Here is a 16,752-nt window from a genome sequence, read left to right as displayed (position 1 = left end):
CTATCCCATCTGGGCAAGAGGAATACCTATGTAAGAATGCTGTTAATTGACTACAGCTCAGCATTCAACACCATAGTACCCTCCAAGCTCATCATTAAGCTTGAGGCCCTGGGTCTCAACCCCGCCCTGTGCAATTGGGTCCTGGACTTCCTGACGGGCTGCCCCATGGTGGTGAAGGTAGGAAACAACATCTCAACACTGGGGCCCCACAAGGGTGTGTGCTCAGCCCCTCCTGTACTCCATGTTCACCCATGACTGCGTAGCCATGCACGCCTCCAACTCGATCATCAAGTTGCAGACGACACAACAGTAGTAAGCTTTGATCACCAACAACGACGAGACAGCCTATAGGGGGAGGTGAGGGCACTCGGAGTGTGGTGTCAGGAAAACAACCTCTCACTCAATGTCAACAAAACAAAGGAGATGATCGTGGACTTCAGGAAACAGCAGAGAGAGCACGCCCCTATCCCATCGACGGACAGCAGTGGAGAAGTGAAAAGATTCAAGTTCCTCGTGGTACACATCACAGACAAACTGAAATGGTCCACCCACATAGACAGTGTGGTGAAGGTGGCACAACAGCGCCTCTTCAACCTCAGGAGGCTGAAGAAATTTGGCTTGTCACCATAAAAACCCTCACAAACTTCCACAGATGCACAATTGAGAGCATCCTGTCGGGCTGTATCACCACCTGGTACGGTAACTGCACCACCCACAACAGCAGGGCTCTCCAGAGGGTGGTGCAGTCTGCACAATGCATCACCGGGGGCTAACTACCTGCCCTCCAGGACACCTACAGCACCCAATGTCACAGCAAGGCCAAAAAGTTCATCAACAACCACCCGAGCCACTGCCTGTCACCCCGCTACCAAAGCTGGGACTGAGAGACAGAAGCTATTTTTCAATCTCAAGGCACATCAGACTGTTAAACAGCCATCACCACACAGAGAGGCTGCTGCCTACATACAGACTTGAAATCATTGGCCACTCTAACAAATGGATCACTAGTCCTTTTATTAATGCCAGTTTAATAATGATGTTTGCATATCTTGCATTAGTCATCTCAGATATGTCATGACGTTGCCTGCGTGGGTATATCAAACCCCATCCCCCTCTCCCTGCCTCCACTCCTTCAACCCATGCTGTGATCACAGAGAGATGTCGTAAATTCCTGAGAATCTCCCCACCCACAAACAGTATTAAGACAGAGGGTAAACTTTCAGGACAAAGGAATTCTCTTCCACCTCACAGAACTTGAGGTACGAACATTATTTCATATTCCTGCACAAGTAGGAATGATCGGTGGACAGTCCAGCTATTAACATGTCCATTGGTCACCACGTGGGAATCACGTGAGACTGTGGACCACATTACCATACCGCTGTTTATATAATAACCTCAGATATGAGGTTAACATCCGTTTGTTGTATAAAATGAATGAGTGAGTATGATACTGTTTTGTATAATTGTGTAATATGATTTTGAACTGTTTAATGAAGGAAAATACAACTCCCGTTGTATTTGAACTAAACCCAAGGACGCCCCTGAGCCAGTTGGGTCAGAGACCATGGGACCACCCCTCTCTGCTATCTGAATAAAAGCCAACTTTAGGAAATGACCATTCAGACCATGTTTCTCTCAATCACGAGAGGACAAAGGTTTGAGAACAGACTGCTGAATCTTTTAACCATCCCACGTGGTTAAAACTCTTATACGAATCATAACAAGTCTTTGATATTGACTTCTAGTCTGCAGCTAGGAATTCGGTATCATTGAACGCGAAGAAGAACAACCGCCGAAACATCCATTCTCTAACGAATGACACTCTGAACAATCCACAACCGAGACAGAACTTCACTCAACCAAAACGAACTTCTCTCCAACGACCAAGGCGACACACACACTGACCGTAACTATATATATATTGATTGCAATTGTTCCCGAATGAGTGAGCGTTCATGCGTAAGGATTAGCATGTCAATTGTTATAGTTATGGACTCTGTAGTGAATTCTTAGTCGAACGCAACTTTCCCTTTGTCTAACAGCCGCCATGCCGGTTTAGCCCACTAGGCATATTTTCTCCCATCATTTCATGTAACTATTTTAAGTTTTGTTTGTTTATGCATTTCTGTGAATTAATTAGTTAGTAATAAATAAATGATTTAAGACAATTGATGTATGGATGACTCATAGTGAAGACTGGGTTCGTGCAGATCAGCGATTTACGACGTTTGGAATGAGACTGACGTAAGGTAGAGTAAATAAATCATTAATTAGAAGACTATTGATCAGATATGAAAACATCTGAAAAGTTATATTGGGAAATTATAACTTTGTAATCTAATAACTTTCCCTGGTGCCCTCGAATTCATAGTTAATTAATTACGTTATTACTCAAGTGATCGCGTAATCCTCTTATAGGAATCTATGATAAAAACTATAAGTCTTCAATTAAACGGTACCAAAGACACGACAGATATATATATATATATAATATATATATATATACTGTATTTTATACCATTTATTGCATCTCGTCTATGCCAGTCCGTCATGGCCTGTCCATAAATTTATATGTACATATTCTTATTCCATCCCTTTACTTAGATTTGTGTGTATTAGTTAGTTGTTGTGGAACTTAGATTACTTGTTAGATATTGCTGCACTGTCGGAACTAGAAGCACAAGCATTTTGCTACCCTCGCAATAACATCAGCTAACCATGTGTATGTGACCAATACAATTAGATTTGACACCATCCTACTGGAATGGTCACTTTAGACTCCAGTGCGATGAGGAAAATAACTTGAATGTTGCGCTAGCTACAGTTGAAGTCGGAAGTTTAACATACACTTAGGTTGGAGTCCTTAAATCTCGTTTTTCAACCACTCCACAAATTTCTTGTTAACAAACTAAAGTTTTGGCAAGTCGGTTAGGACATCTACTTTGTGCATGACACAAGTCATTTTTCCAACAATTGTTTACAGACAGATTATTTCACTTATTCATTGTATCACAATTCCAGTGGGTGAGAAGTTTAAATACACTAAATTGACTGTGCCTTTAAACAGCTTGGAAAATTACAGAAAATGATATCATGGCTTTAGAAGCTTCTCATAGGCTCATTGACATAATTTGAGTCAATTGGAGGTGTACCTGTGAATGTATTTCAAGGCCTACCTTCAAACTCAGTGCCTCTTTGCTTGACATCATGGGAAAATCAATAGATACCCAAGTCTGGTTCATCCTTGGGAGCAATTTCCAAACGCCTGAAGGTACCACGTTCATCTGTAAAACAATAGTACGCAAGTATAAACCTTGGGACCACGCAGCTGTCATACTGCTCAGGAAGGAGACGCGTTCTGTCTTCTAGAGATGAACGTACTTTGGTGCGAAAAGTGAAATATAAATCGCCGGACCAACAGCAAAGGACCTTGTGAAGATGCTGGAGGAAACGGGTAAAAAAGTATTTTTATCCACAGTAAAATGAGTCCTATATCGACATAACCTGAAAGGCCGCTCAGCAAGGAAGAAGCCACTGCTCCAAAACCGCCATAAAAAAGCCAAACTACGGTTTGCAACTGCACATGGGGACAAAGATCATACTTTTTGGAGAAATGTCCTTTGGTGTGTTTGGCCATAATGATCATCTTTATATTTGGAGGAAAAAGGGGGAGGCTTGCAAGCCAAAGCACCCCCAACAATGATGCTCCAACCCGTGACTTCACGTTGGGATGGTGTTCTTTGGCTTGCAAGCCTCCCTTTTTCCTCCAAATATAACGCATGATCATTATGGCCAAACACACAAAGGACATTTCTCCAAAAAGTATGATCTTTGTCCCCATGTGCAGTTGCAAACCGTAGTTTGGCTTTTTTATGGCGGTTTTGAGAAGTGGCTTCTTCCTTGCTGAGCGGCCTTTCAGGTTATGTCGATATAGGACTCATTTTACTGTGGATAAAAAATACTTTGTACCCGTTTCCTCCAGCATCTTCAAAGGTCCTTTGCTTGTTGGTCCGGCGATTTTATATTTCACTCTTTGCACCCCAAGTACGTTCATCTCTAGAAGACAGAACGCGTCTCCTTCCTGAGCAGTATGACAGCTGCGTGGTCCGCAAGGTGTTTTAATACTTGCGTACTATTGTTTGTAGCAGATGAACGTGGTACCTTCAGGCGTTTGGAATTGCTCCCAAGGATGAACCAGACTTGGGTATCTATTGATTTTCCCATGATGTCAAGCAAAGAGGCACTGAGTTTGAAGGTAGGCCTTGAAATACATCACAGGTACACCTCGCAATTGACTCAAATTATGTCAATGAGCCTATGAGAAGCTTCTAAAGCCATGATATATTTTCTGTAATTTTCCAAGCTGTTTAAAGGCACAGTCAATTATAGTGTATTTAAACTTCTCACCCACTGGAATTGTGATACAATGAATAAGTGAAATAATCTGTCTGTAAACAATTGTTGGAAAAATGACTTGTGTCATGCACAAAGTAGATGTCCTAACCGACTGCCAAAACTGTAGTTTGTTAACAAGAAATTTGTGGAGTGGTTGAAAAACGAGATTTTAAGGACTCCACCTAAGTGTATGTAAACTTCCGACTTCAACTGTGCTAGCGCAACATTCAGTTATTTTCCTCATCGCACTGGAGGTCTTAAAGTGACATTCCAGTAGGATGGTGTCAAATCTAATTGTATTGGTCACATACACATGGTTAGCTGATGTTATTGGGAGGGTAGCAAAATGCTTGTGCTTCTAGTTCCGACAGTGCAGCAATATCTAACAAGTAATCTAAGTTCCACAACAACTACTAATACACACACAAATCTAAGTAAAGGGATGGAATAAGAATATGTACATATAAATTTATGGACAGGCCATGACGGACTGGCATAGGACGAGATGCAATAAATGGTATAAAATACAGTATATATATAATATATTATATATATATAATCTGTCGTGTCTTGGTACCGTTAAATTGAAGACTTATAGTTTTTTATCATAGATTTCCTATAATTAGGGATTACGCGATCACTTGAGTAATACGTAATTAATTAACTATGAATTCGAGGGGCACCAGGGAAAGTTATTAGATTACAAAGTTATAATTTCCCAATATACTTTTCAGATGTTTTCATATCTGATCAATAGTCTTCTAATTAATGATTTATTTACTCTACCTTCGTCAGTCTCATTCCAAACGTCGTAAATCGCTGATCTGCACGAACCCAGTCTTCACTATGAGTCATCCATAACTCAATTGTCTTAAATCATTTATTTATTACTAACTATTAATTTCACAGAAATGCATAAACAAACAAACTTAAAATAGTTACATGAAATGATGGGAGAAAATATGCCTAGTGGGCTAAACCGGCATGGCGGCTGTTAGACCAAAGGGAAAGTTGCGTTCGACTAAGAATTCACTACAGAGTCCATAACTATAACAATTGACATGCTAATCCTTACGCATGAACGCTCACTCTTCGGAACAATTGGCAATCAAATATATATAGTTACGTGTTATGGACTCTGTAGTGAATTCTTAGTCGAACGCAACTTTCCCTTTGTCTAACAGCCGCCATGCCGGTTTAGCCCACTAGGGCATATTTTCTCCCATCATTTCATGTAACTATTTTAAGTTTGTTTGTTTATGCATTTCTGTGAATTAATTAGTTAGTAATAAATAAATGATTTAAGACAATTGATGTATGGATGACTCATAGTGAAGACTGGGTTCGTGCAGATCAGCGATTTACGACGTTTGGAATGAGACTGACGTAAGGTAGAGTAAATAAATCATTAATTAGAAGACTATTGATCAGATATGAAAACATCTGAAAAGTTATATTGGGAAATTATAACTTTGTAATCTAATAACTTTCCCTGGTGCCCTCGAATTCATAGTTAATTAATTACGTTATTACTCAAGTGATCGCGTAATCCCTAATTATAGGAATCTATGATAAAAACTATAAGTCTTCAATTTAACGGTACCAAAGACACGACAGATATATATATATATATATATATATATATATACTGTATTTTATACCATTTATTGCATCTCGTCTATGCCAGTCCGTCATGGCCTGTCCATAAATTTATATGTACATATTCTTATTCCATCCCTTTACTTAGATTTGTGTGTATTAGTTAGTTGTTGTGGAACTTAGATTACTTGTTAGATATTGCTGCACTGTCGGAACTAGAAGCACAAGCATTTTGCTACCCTCGCAATAACATCAGCTAACCATGTGTATGTGACCAATACAATTAGATTTGACACCATCCTACTGGAATGGTCACTTTAGACCTCCAGTGCGATGAGGAAAATAACTTGAATGTTGCGCTAGCTACAGTTGAAGTCGGAAGTTTACATACACTTAGGTTGGAGTCCTTAAATCTCGTTTTTCAACCACTCCACAAATTTCTTGTTAACAAACTACAGTTTTGGCAAGTCGGTTAGGACATCTACTTTGTGCATGACACAAGTCATTTTTCCAACAATTGTTTACAGACAGATTATTTCACTTATTCATTGTATCACAATTCCAGTGGGTGAGAAGTTTAAATACACTAAATTGACTGTGCCTTTAAACAGCTTGGAAAATTACAGAAAATGATATCATGGCTTTAGAAGCTTCTCATAGGCTCATTGACATAATTTGAGTCAATTGGAGGTGTACCTGTGAATGTATTTCAAGGCCTACCTTCAAACTCAGTGCCTCTTTGCTTGACATCATGGGAAAATCAATAGATACCCAAGTCTGGTTCATCCTTGGGAGCAATTTCCAAACGCCTGAAGGTACCACGTTCATCTGTACAAACAATAGTACGCAAGTATAAACACCTTGGGACCACGCAGCTGTCATACTGCTCAGGAAGGAGACGCGTTCTGTCTTCTAGAGATGAACGTACTTTGGTGCGAAAAGTGAAATATAAATCGCCGGACCAACAGCAAAGGACCTTGTGAAGATGCTGGAGGAAACGGGTACAAAAGTATTTTTATCCACAGTAAAATGAGTCCTATATCGACATAACCTGAAAGGCCGCTCAGCAAGGAAGAAGCCACTGCTCCAAAACCGCCATAAAAAAGCCAAACTACGGTTTGCAACTGCACATGGGGACAAAGATCATACTTTTTGGAGAAATGTCCTTTGGTGTGTTTGGCCATAATGATCATCGTTATATTTGGAGGAAAAAGGGGGAGGCTTGCAAGCCAAAGAACACCATCCCAACCGTGAAGCACGGGGTTGGCAGCATCATGTTGTGGGGGTGCTTTGCTGCAGGGGGGACTGGTGCACTTCACAAAATAGATGGCATCATGAGGTAGGAAAATTGTGTGGATTTATTGAAGCAACATCTCAAGACATCAGTCAGGAAGTTAAAGCTTKGTCGCAAATGGGTCTTCCAAATGGACAATGACCCCAAGCATACTTCCAAAGTTGTGGCAAAATGGCTTAAGGACAACAAAGTCACGGTATTGGAGTGGCCATCACAAAGCCATGACCTCAAACCTATGGAAAATTTGTGGGCAGACTGAAAAAGCGTGTGCGAGCAAGCAGGCCTACAAACCTGACTCAGTTACACCAGCTCTGTCAGGAGGAATGGGCCAAAATCCACCCAAGTTATTGTGGGAAGCTTGTGGAAGGCTACCCGAAACGTTTGACCCAAGTTCAACAATTTAAAGGCAATGCCACCAAATACTAATTGAGTGTGTGTAAACTTCTGACCCACTGGAAATGTGATGAAAGAAATAAAAGCTGAAATAAATCATTCTCTCTACTATTATTCTGACATTTCACATTCTTAAAATAAAGTGGTGATCCTAACTGACCTAAGACAGGGAATTTTTACTAGGATTAAATGTCAGGAATTGTGAAACTGAGTTTAAATGTATTTGGTTAAGGTGTATGTAAACTTCCGACTCCCATTTCCTGGAAATGAGGGTTCTGTCCTGAATGCAAATGCTCTGTCCGTGTGGTCGGAGAAGAGATCATATGCTAGCTATGCATCACTTACTGTCACACATGAATGAAAATCTGCACTTTGAATACAGAAATCGAAATAGCCTCAGGTCAAAAAAATAACTACCCTTTCTGTGTAGCTTTAATGAACAAAAGCAGACTTCGGTGCCTTATGACTCACTGAAACACATATCTTTTTTTTTTTGATTATGGAGGCAAAATTTCTCATTTGACTTTAGTCTTGAAATTATACAGGTCACAGTCAGAAGCAATTTGAGATAATTGAGGTTGTTTCACACCGTTGTCAAGCTGAACAGCCTCCGGATGAAGGTGACTCAGTTCTGCGATGTCAATGGGAGAGAGCTGGAGGTGTGTGTGTGTGTGTGTGTGTGTGTGTGTGTGTGTTTGTGTGTGTGTGTTTGCTCATGCACGCAAGTTAATGCACTGCCTCTATTCATATCTCTTTTGATTAGCTTGTCCTATAGGTTATCGATAAAACGTCAATATTGTATAGAGCATTCCATCTGTCTGCTGGGGGCCAGGAGACCCCCAGCTCCGCTAAAACCATTGACACCTACATGCCGTTTTCAAGGGTTTGTTAAATAAATGTGACAACTATTTGGTTTTAATATTATCACCTCTGGAAGAGCATAGTCAAAACTACACATTTCTGATTATTCCACATTCAGCTCTATCATCAAAAAAATTAAAGTAATTGCATGCTTTTCATGATCAGTAAACATCAATTGATCACATCATTTCAGATACGGGAGGGTAGCCTATCCATTTGGCATGCAGCTAGCTTGCTATGCAAACGTGTCATTTTAGCTCGCTTCGTCGGGGATTCGGCTTTTGTTGGCTAGAGCTTGACATCGGCGAGTCCTCGACCTGGTGAAGTTGTCAGTCGGACTTCTGTCATCGCTATACACTGACTATACAAAACATTTAAGAACACCTTTTTTCCATGTGACTGACCAGGTGAAAGCTATGATCACTTATTGATGTCACTTGTTAAATCCACTTCGATCAGCGTAGATGAAGTGGAGGAGACGGGTTAAAGGAAAGATTATTAAGCCTTGAGACAATTGTGAGATGTATTGTGTGTGTGTGTCCCATAAAGAGGGTGAATAGGGAAGACAAAAAATGTAGGTGCCTTTTGAACGGGGAATGGTAGTTGGTGTCAGGTGCACCGGTTTGTCAAGAACAGCAGTACCTCTGGGTTTTTCATGCTTAACAGTTTCCCAAGTGTATCTAGAATGGTCCACCACTCACAGGACATCCAGCCAACTTGACATTATTGTGGGAAGCACCGGAGTCATCGTGGGTTAACATCCCTATGGAACGCTTTCAACACCTTGTAGAGTCCATACCCCGATGAATTGAGGCTATTCTGAGGGCAAAAGGGGGAATGCAACTCAATATTAGGAAGGTGTTCCTAATGTTTGGTATACTCAGTGTAGATGGCAAGCAAATCAAACAATATTTGGATATAGCCATCTAGTTTATCCCCTGAAAGTTAGCTTGTTAACTAGCCATATTTTGACATATGTTATTAGCTAGCTAGACAATTTGATATAGTCCATAAGTCAATGTCGCTGCAACTCCAAGGACTCGGGAGAGGCGAAGGTCGAGAGCCATGCGTCCTCCGAAACACGACCCTGCCAAGCCGCACTGCTGCTTCTTGACACACTGCTTGCTTAACCCGGAAGCCAGCCGCACCAATGTGTTGGAGGAAACACTGTACAACTGGCGACCGAGTCGCTAGAGCCCGCCAACGAGTCGCTAGAGCGCGATGGGAAAAGGACAACCATAAGTAAGTATATGCTGAATACTAAGCTTAGTTCTCAAAACTAGCACAGCATGTATTTTTACATATGTTATAATATTATCATAAACTCCAACTATGCTGCCATATGTGAAAATAATTCCCGAAACAAGGCGAGATCAATTACATAGCTGCATGGTTGGCGATATCTGCTCTATCAAGAATATACGTGAATCTATTACTTTAAACGATCGTCCATACAAAATATCATCATAAATTGAAAGCTAAAATGGAATGTACCTTTTTAAAATGAACTCAAACCCAACTACAGGGGCCAGAACACTCCCCTCCTGGTATCTGTAAGGATGCCACCATTAACACTATAACTTAGTTACTTATCAGTCTTTTGAGAAAGGAGTAGGACAGTCTATGAAACTGGACGCTGAAAGGTCTTGCATGACCCCTCTCTTGCTGTCTTAACTTAAACCTTTCTTACTTTCTCATCTCTGCCAGTAAAGTTCTTCACGACGATGCCCATGGGCCAGTCGTTCCTTTTCACTTGTCTGTCTCTCAGAATCACAATGTCTCCCTTCTGAAGGTTGGGCTTATCTTTCTGTCACTTCCTATGGCTCTGCAGGGTAGGAAGATGCTCTTTCTTCCATTGGTGCCAGAAGGTGTTGGCAATGCTTTGAACTTGCCTCCACTGGCGGCTGAAGAAATCTTGCTTGTTGAATTTATCTTGGGGGGGGAGGGCCTGCAGCCGCCTTTTGGGAGGGGAGTGTCGCTGGAGTCCAGATGAGGTGGGTAGTCTGGATCTCTGGACACAGGAACCAATGGACGAGCATTTACAATGACAGACTTCCGCCATGAATGTTGTCAGAACTTCGTAAGCAAGCTTTGATGGACCCACCTTCACAGCATGGAATCCAGGATGTGGCTCGTGATGCCGATCGTACTCTCCCAGCTGCCTCCCATAAGAGACTAGTGCGGTGGGTTGAAGACCCAAGTACATCCTTTGGCAGTCAACTACTCTTGGACCTTCTTCTCGCTCTGAACGTCCTCCATCTTAAACTCTCTGCAGGTTCCGATGAAGTTTGTGCCACAGTCTGACCTGATTTTGTTTGGCTGGTCCTCTGATGATGGAMAAGAACTGTCGCAGAGCATTTATGACTCTTGAGGAATCCATCGACTCAATGTGTATGACCCTGGTGCTCATACACGGGAACAGCACAGCCCAGCACTTACTGCTTGCTAGTCCACCCCTGGTGTTATGTGCTGTAACCATCCATGGCCCAAATACAGAAGGGATGGTCAGTGCTGAGGCAATCCCATAGGTAAGTCCGAAATCTTCTGAGTCTATCCTCCCACGTAGTCTTCTGCAGATGACACATTGATGGAGTATGCTGCTGACTCGCTGTTTTCCACCGACGAGCCACAGGCCAGTTGCTTTCAAGGCACTCTCGGTGAAGTGGAGCCATTGATGATGGACATGCWTGTGGTGGTGTCGGATGAGTAGAATCACGATGTGGCTCCGTCCAGGGACGATAAGAGGGTTGACTTCATCTTCACCTAGGCTTGCTTGTGACAGGCGTCCTCCAATCCTCAGTAGGCCTGAATCATCGATGTAGGGGCACAGACTGAAGAGTGGGATCTGCTTAAGAATGGCTTTACTTTCTCTGACACATTCCAATTCCTCTTGAAAGGCATTGTGTTGCAGACTGCAGATTATGATGGTCTTGGCTTGATCCAGATCTTCAGTTGAGCAAGGTTTGTTGCAAATGTGGCATGCTTTGCAGCTRCTGCTGCCTTTTGAAGGAGTGAGCAACATGCACAAGCCTTGCTGTTGCCTGTGTCARTGCTTGCCAGCTTAAACCGTTGGGTCTTTATTGGAGATCTTCGGGAACCGTTCAAGCTTGTTGAAGAATGCTATTTCCATAGCTTCAGCAGACTCGTAGTACTATTATAGCCGTTGCCAAACCACACTGAGRGCTGCAGCAGAATTCTTGACATGGGTGGATATCATTCTTCTCAAGCCACTTGATCAGTAGGTGGAGTTCCTTACTGGGCTTTAAGGTCGAGGCCTTCAATGGTGTTGGAGAATGTTGACTTCCAAGCCCAGTAGTTCTCTGGCTTGTCATTGAACTTGGTCCAGCTGTGAGGAGGTTGTGGCGTGCTAGGAACTTCACCAGCTCTGCAACATTGGTACAATCAGAATGGGTCCCACTGGACTCATGACGTTCTACCCTAGTTGGCTGGCCATCCGTACAAGTGGGGGCGCGTGCGAGAGGATGTTGTAGTGGTCCTAAGCTCTGGACCAGGTTGTTGTGGGAGGGAGAGGAGTTGTGTGACTGGAAGTGATCAACTGGGGGAGGCGATTCAAGCTTTTACGCTCTGAAGCTGCCATTTTTTTGTGAAGAGGAGTAGAGCAGACTGGATATCTTGTCCACTGGAGGTTGCAATCCCCGTTGAGTCTTTTTACGATTCTGCCCTTGCGATTCTGCCCTTGCCTTCTTAAGCTTATCAGAAACTCTTTTCAGCAACTGTAACCAACTCGGCGGCCTTGTGGTTAGTGTCCGCCCTGAAATTGGATGCTTCTCCGCTTGGCACTCAGCATTAARGAGATTGGGGTAGGCTCCTGCCCTATGAGCCGGTCCGGCTCGCACAAGCCAAGGCTCATGCAAGGCAACCGTAGTATTGAATAATGATTTATTACCACAAGTTTGTAGGTAAAGTATTAGAAATGGAGTAAAACTGAAATGGAAGAAAGAAAACAACCATAAGTAAGAGTATACTGGATATGAAGCTTAATTCTCAATTATAGCACAGCATGTATTTTTACCTATGTTATACTATTATCATGACCTCAGAAATATGCTGCYGTATGTGAAAAGAATTCCCCAAACATGACAAGATCAATTACATAAAACATATACACTACATCACCAAGAGTATGTGGACACCCCCTTTTCAATTAGTGGATTTGGCTATTTCAGCCACACCCGTTGCTGACAGGTGTATAAAATCGAGCACGYAGCCATGCAATCTCCATAGACAAACATTGGGAGTAGAATGGCCTTACCGAAGAGCTTTGTGGACTACAGAAAAAGGAGGACCGAGCACGCCCCCATTATCATYGACRGGGCTGTAGTGGGGCAGGTTGAGAGCTTCAAGTTCCTTGGTGTCCACATCACCAACAAACTAGAATGGTCCAAACACACCAAGACAGTCGTGAAGAGGGCACGACACAGCCTATTCCCCCTCAGGAAACWAAAAATATTTGCATGGGTTCTCAGATCCTCAAAAGGTTCTACAGCTGAAACATCGAGAGCATCCTGACTGGTTGCATCACTGCCTGGTACGGCAATTGCTCRGCCTCCGACCGCAAGGCACTACAGAGGGTAGTGTGTACGGCCCAGTACATCACTGGGGCTAAGCTGCCTGCCATCCAGGACCTCTATACCAGGCGGTGTCAGAGAAAGGCCCTAAAAATTGTCAAAGACCCCAGCCACCCCAGTCATAGACTGTTCTCTCTACTACCACATGGCAAGCTGTACCGGTGTGCCAAGTCTAAGATAAAAAGGCTTCTCAACAGTTTTTACCCCCAAGCCATAAGACTCCTGAACAGGTAATCAAATGGCTTCACGGACTATTTGCATTGTGTGCCCCCCCAACCCCTCTTTTACGCTGCTGCTACTCTCTGTTTATCTTAGCGCATAGTCACTTTAACTATACATTCATGTACATACTACCTCAATTGGCCCGACCAACCAGTGCCCCCGCACATTGGCTAACCGAGCTATCTGCATTGTGTCCCACCACCCGCCAACCGCTCTTTTACGCTACTGCTACTCTCTGTTTATCATATATGCATAGTCACTTTAACCATATCTACATATACATACTACCTCAATCARCCCGACTAACCGGTGCCTGTATATAGCCTCGCTACTGTATATAGCCTTGCTACTGTTATTTTTCACTGTCTTTTTACTGTTGTTTTTCTTCTTTACTTACCTATTGTTCACCGAATACCTTTTTTTCACTATTGGTWAGAGCCTGTAAGTAAGCACTTCACTGTAAGGTCGCACGTGACAAATAAACTTTGATTTGATTTGAACGTTGCACYKTCATAGGATGCTACCTTTCCAACAAGTCAATTAGTCTGCCCTGCTAGAGCTGCCCCGGTCACCTGTAAGTGTTGTTATTGTGAAGTGGAAATGTCTAGGTGCAACAACGGCTCAGCCAGGAAGTGGTAGACCACACTAGCTCACAGARCGGGACCGCCTAGTGCTGAAAATTGTCAGTCTTCAGTTGCAACACTCWCTACAAAGTTCCAAATGACCTCGAARCAAYGTCAGCACAAGAACTGTTCGTCGGGAGCTTCCTGAAATGGGTTTCAATGGCTGAGCAGCCGCACACAAGTCTAAGATCCCCATGCGCAATGTCAAGCTTCGGCTGGAGTGGTGTAAAGCTCGCCGCCTTTGGACTCTGGAMCAGTGACAACGCATCTTCTGGAGTGATGAATCACGCTTCACCATCTGGCAGTCYGACGGAYGAATCTGGGTGCATAGTGCCAACTGTAAAGTTTGGTGGAAGATGAATAATAGTCTGTTTTTCATGGTTTGGGCTAGGCCCCTTAGTTCCAGTAAAGGGAWATCTTAATGYTACAGCATACAATGACATTCTAGATGATTATGTGCTTACAACTTTGTGGCAACAGTTTGGGTAAGGCCCCTTTCTGTTTCAGCATGACAATGCCCCCGTGCACAAAGCGAGGTCCATACAGAAATGGTTTGTCTAGATCAGTGTGACCTCAACCCCATCGAACACCTTTGGGATGAATTGGAACGTGGATTGCGAGCCAGGCCTAATTGCCCTACAGTGCCTGACCTCACCAATGCTCTTGTGGCTGAATGGAMGCAAATCTCYGCAGCAATGTTCCAACATCTAGTGGAAMGCCTTCMCAGARRRKKGRARSYKKTWWWRSMRSMAARGGGGGGGACCAACTCCATATTAATGCCCATGATTTTGGAATGAGATGTTYGAYGAGCAGGTGTCCACATACTTTTTTGGCCATGTAGTGCACCTCCAACCATGTAGCCATCAAGACAATACGTGAATCTATCACTTAAACAATCATCCATACACAATATCATGAATTGAAAGGTGGATACGTTATTGTTTTACTTACAGCCAATGCTTCTACAAAATGATTGTAAGAAGGATGAAGGTTATAATGTTTGGGGAAGGCAGGGTAGCCTAGTGGTTAGAGCGTTGGACTAGTAACCGAAAGGTTGCAAGTTCAAATCCCTGAGCTGACAAGGTACAAATCTGTCGTTCTGCCCCTGAACAGGCAGTTAACCCACTGTTCCTAGGCCGTCATTGAAAATAAGAATTTGTTCTTAACTGACTTGCCTMGTTAAATAAAGGTTAAATAAATAAAAAATATATCTGCAGCTCCACAGTGACTTTCACCGTTTGCAATGCTAACAAGGATTCTTCTTTTACCGGATATAGAAACGTAAGYAAACAGACCTTATCAGTGAGCAAAATGGAATTGACCTTTTTAATATGAACTCAAACCAACTACAGGGGCAAGGCGCTCTAAAAAGTTAGCTTTTCCGGGGCCAGACGTTCTAATCTGGCCACTCGTTATAGGCACAGTACTTTTGTTAACGTCAGTTATCTATTCGAGTGAAAAAGGATGATGCTCAAAGTCGTCTTAAGAGTCTCCTATTAGAGGTGTTTGTTGGTAACTTTTTAAAAGGTCTCGCTAATGACCTGCTGGTGTTTTGTAGCTAACTGAGACGGACTTCAGAAAGGGGAGTTTTAAAAGGGAAAGAGATGAACAAGGAGAGAGGGTTGATGGTGAGACCTGGAAGAAAGACATAGTGATTGCGATATTTGTGGTGAACTAAAATGCAGATGAGTTGATTTTAATTGTTGCAATTAAAGAAATAGGGAGAGCGAGGGAGGGGGATTAAACTAAAAGAGGTCAAMGCTACCTGTGCTGCTGTTTCATAGAAAGGGTGATTTTTGGTGTAATCACAGTATTAATCCCAGCCTCGGCATCATTGCCAGAGCATCACGCAGCTCTGCATGTTCTCTTCACCCCAGATGGCTGGATTACACGGTTTTAATTCCTTCTCCAGCATTCTAAGCACATTCATAAATCTGTCAAAAGTCTTGAGGGATGTGGTTTGAACTAATGACCGGCACGGGCAGATTGGGATGTGTTTGTGTTATTGGCAAAAGATCTGATATGGCCTGCCTGTGTAAACGCGTCCTTTGTGTGTTAAGATCATGGACTGCTAGTGCCGCCCTGGGGTGACGCACAAACCCAGGCTCACACGTTAGGCCTCAGGGTCCACTTGCCTGTTTGTTATAGAAAGATTGAAAACTCCCTGGCTGCATTTAGACAGCGCAATTCTGATTTTTGTTTTCCCACTAAGTGGTCTTTTGACCAATCGCATCAGATCTTTTTCAAATCACAATTGGGCTGCCTGTCTAAAAACAGCCTCTCAACCCAAGACACTCTCTKTCTSTYKCKYKCKCTCTCTCKCTYRCTYWSYYKRCWSACWSASYKMKSWYTRMWTAMRTRASYSAMSMWMSAYSYACKKWYWSTYMMYCYMCCSCTCTCYCYCYCYYTCKYKYYCYCTSKRRAMRCSCMSWSWSWGYKSWKMWCWYTYTCTMKWSTMKWSYCMCASMSYSWSWCTSWSRCRCACACACGCACACACACTCACAGACGAGAGGATAAGTATGTAACTTTGTTTGCATGTCTCAAGGGCTCTTTTTTGAAGCACATCCAAAAGCTCTTCTATGAAAATTCAAACGCTGGCATCATGAGGCTGGAATGAAAACCAAAGTGTCACCAAGTTCAAGTGTCTTGGTCTTTCATGCCATGTAGCAAAACATGACCCATGAGACAGTATGCCCAGTTGGATATTTATATAAATCCCACTGTCCCCGCCCGATGTCTTGTTAAAACTGGACCACTTACAGATAAGTGGCTG

The 16,752-nt window shown here is 42.8% G+C and overlaps 1 protein-coding gene across 14 annotated transcripts in view; it reads left to right on the top strand.

The window, feature by feature from the left end:
• The window catches only part of camk2d1 (calcium/calmodulin-dependent protein kinase (CaM kinase) II delta 1), a 119,205-nt gene that overhangs the window by 25,020 nt on the left and 77,433 nt on the right, over nucleotides 1-16,752 (top strand). The gene's annotated exons all lie outside the window — the stretch shown is intronic.

Source organism: Salvelinus sp. IW2-2015, linkage group LG37, assembly GCF_002910315.2.
Source record: "Salvelinus sp. IW2-2015 linkage group LG37, ASM291031v2, whole genome shotgun sequence".
NCBI lineage: Eukaryota > Metazoa > Chordata > Actinopteri > Salmoniformes > Salmonidae > Salvelinus > Salvelinus sp. IW2-2015.
Note: the sequence above shows the minus strand (reverse complement) of the source record. Positions and strands in the feature narration are given on the sequence as shown.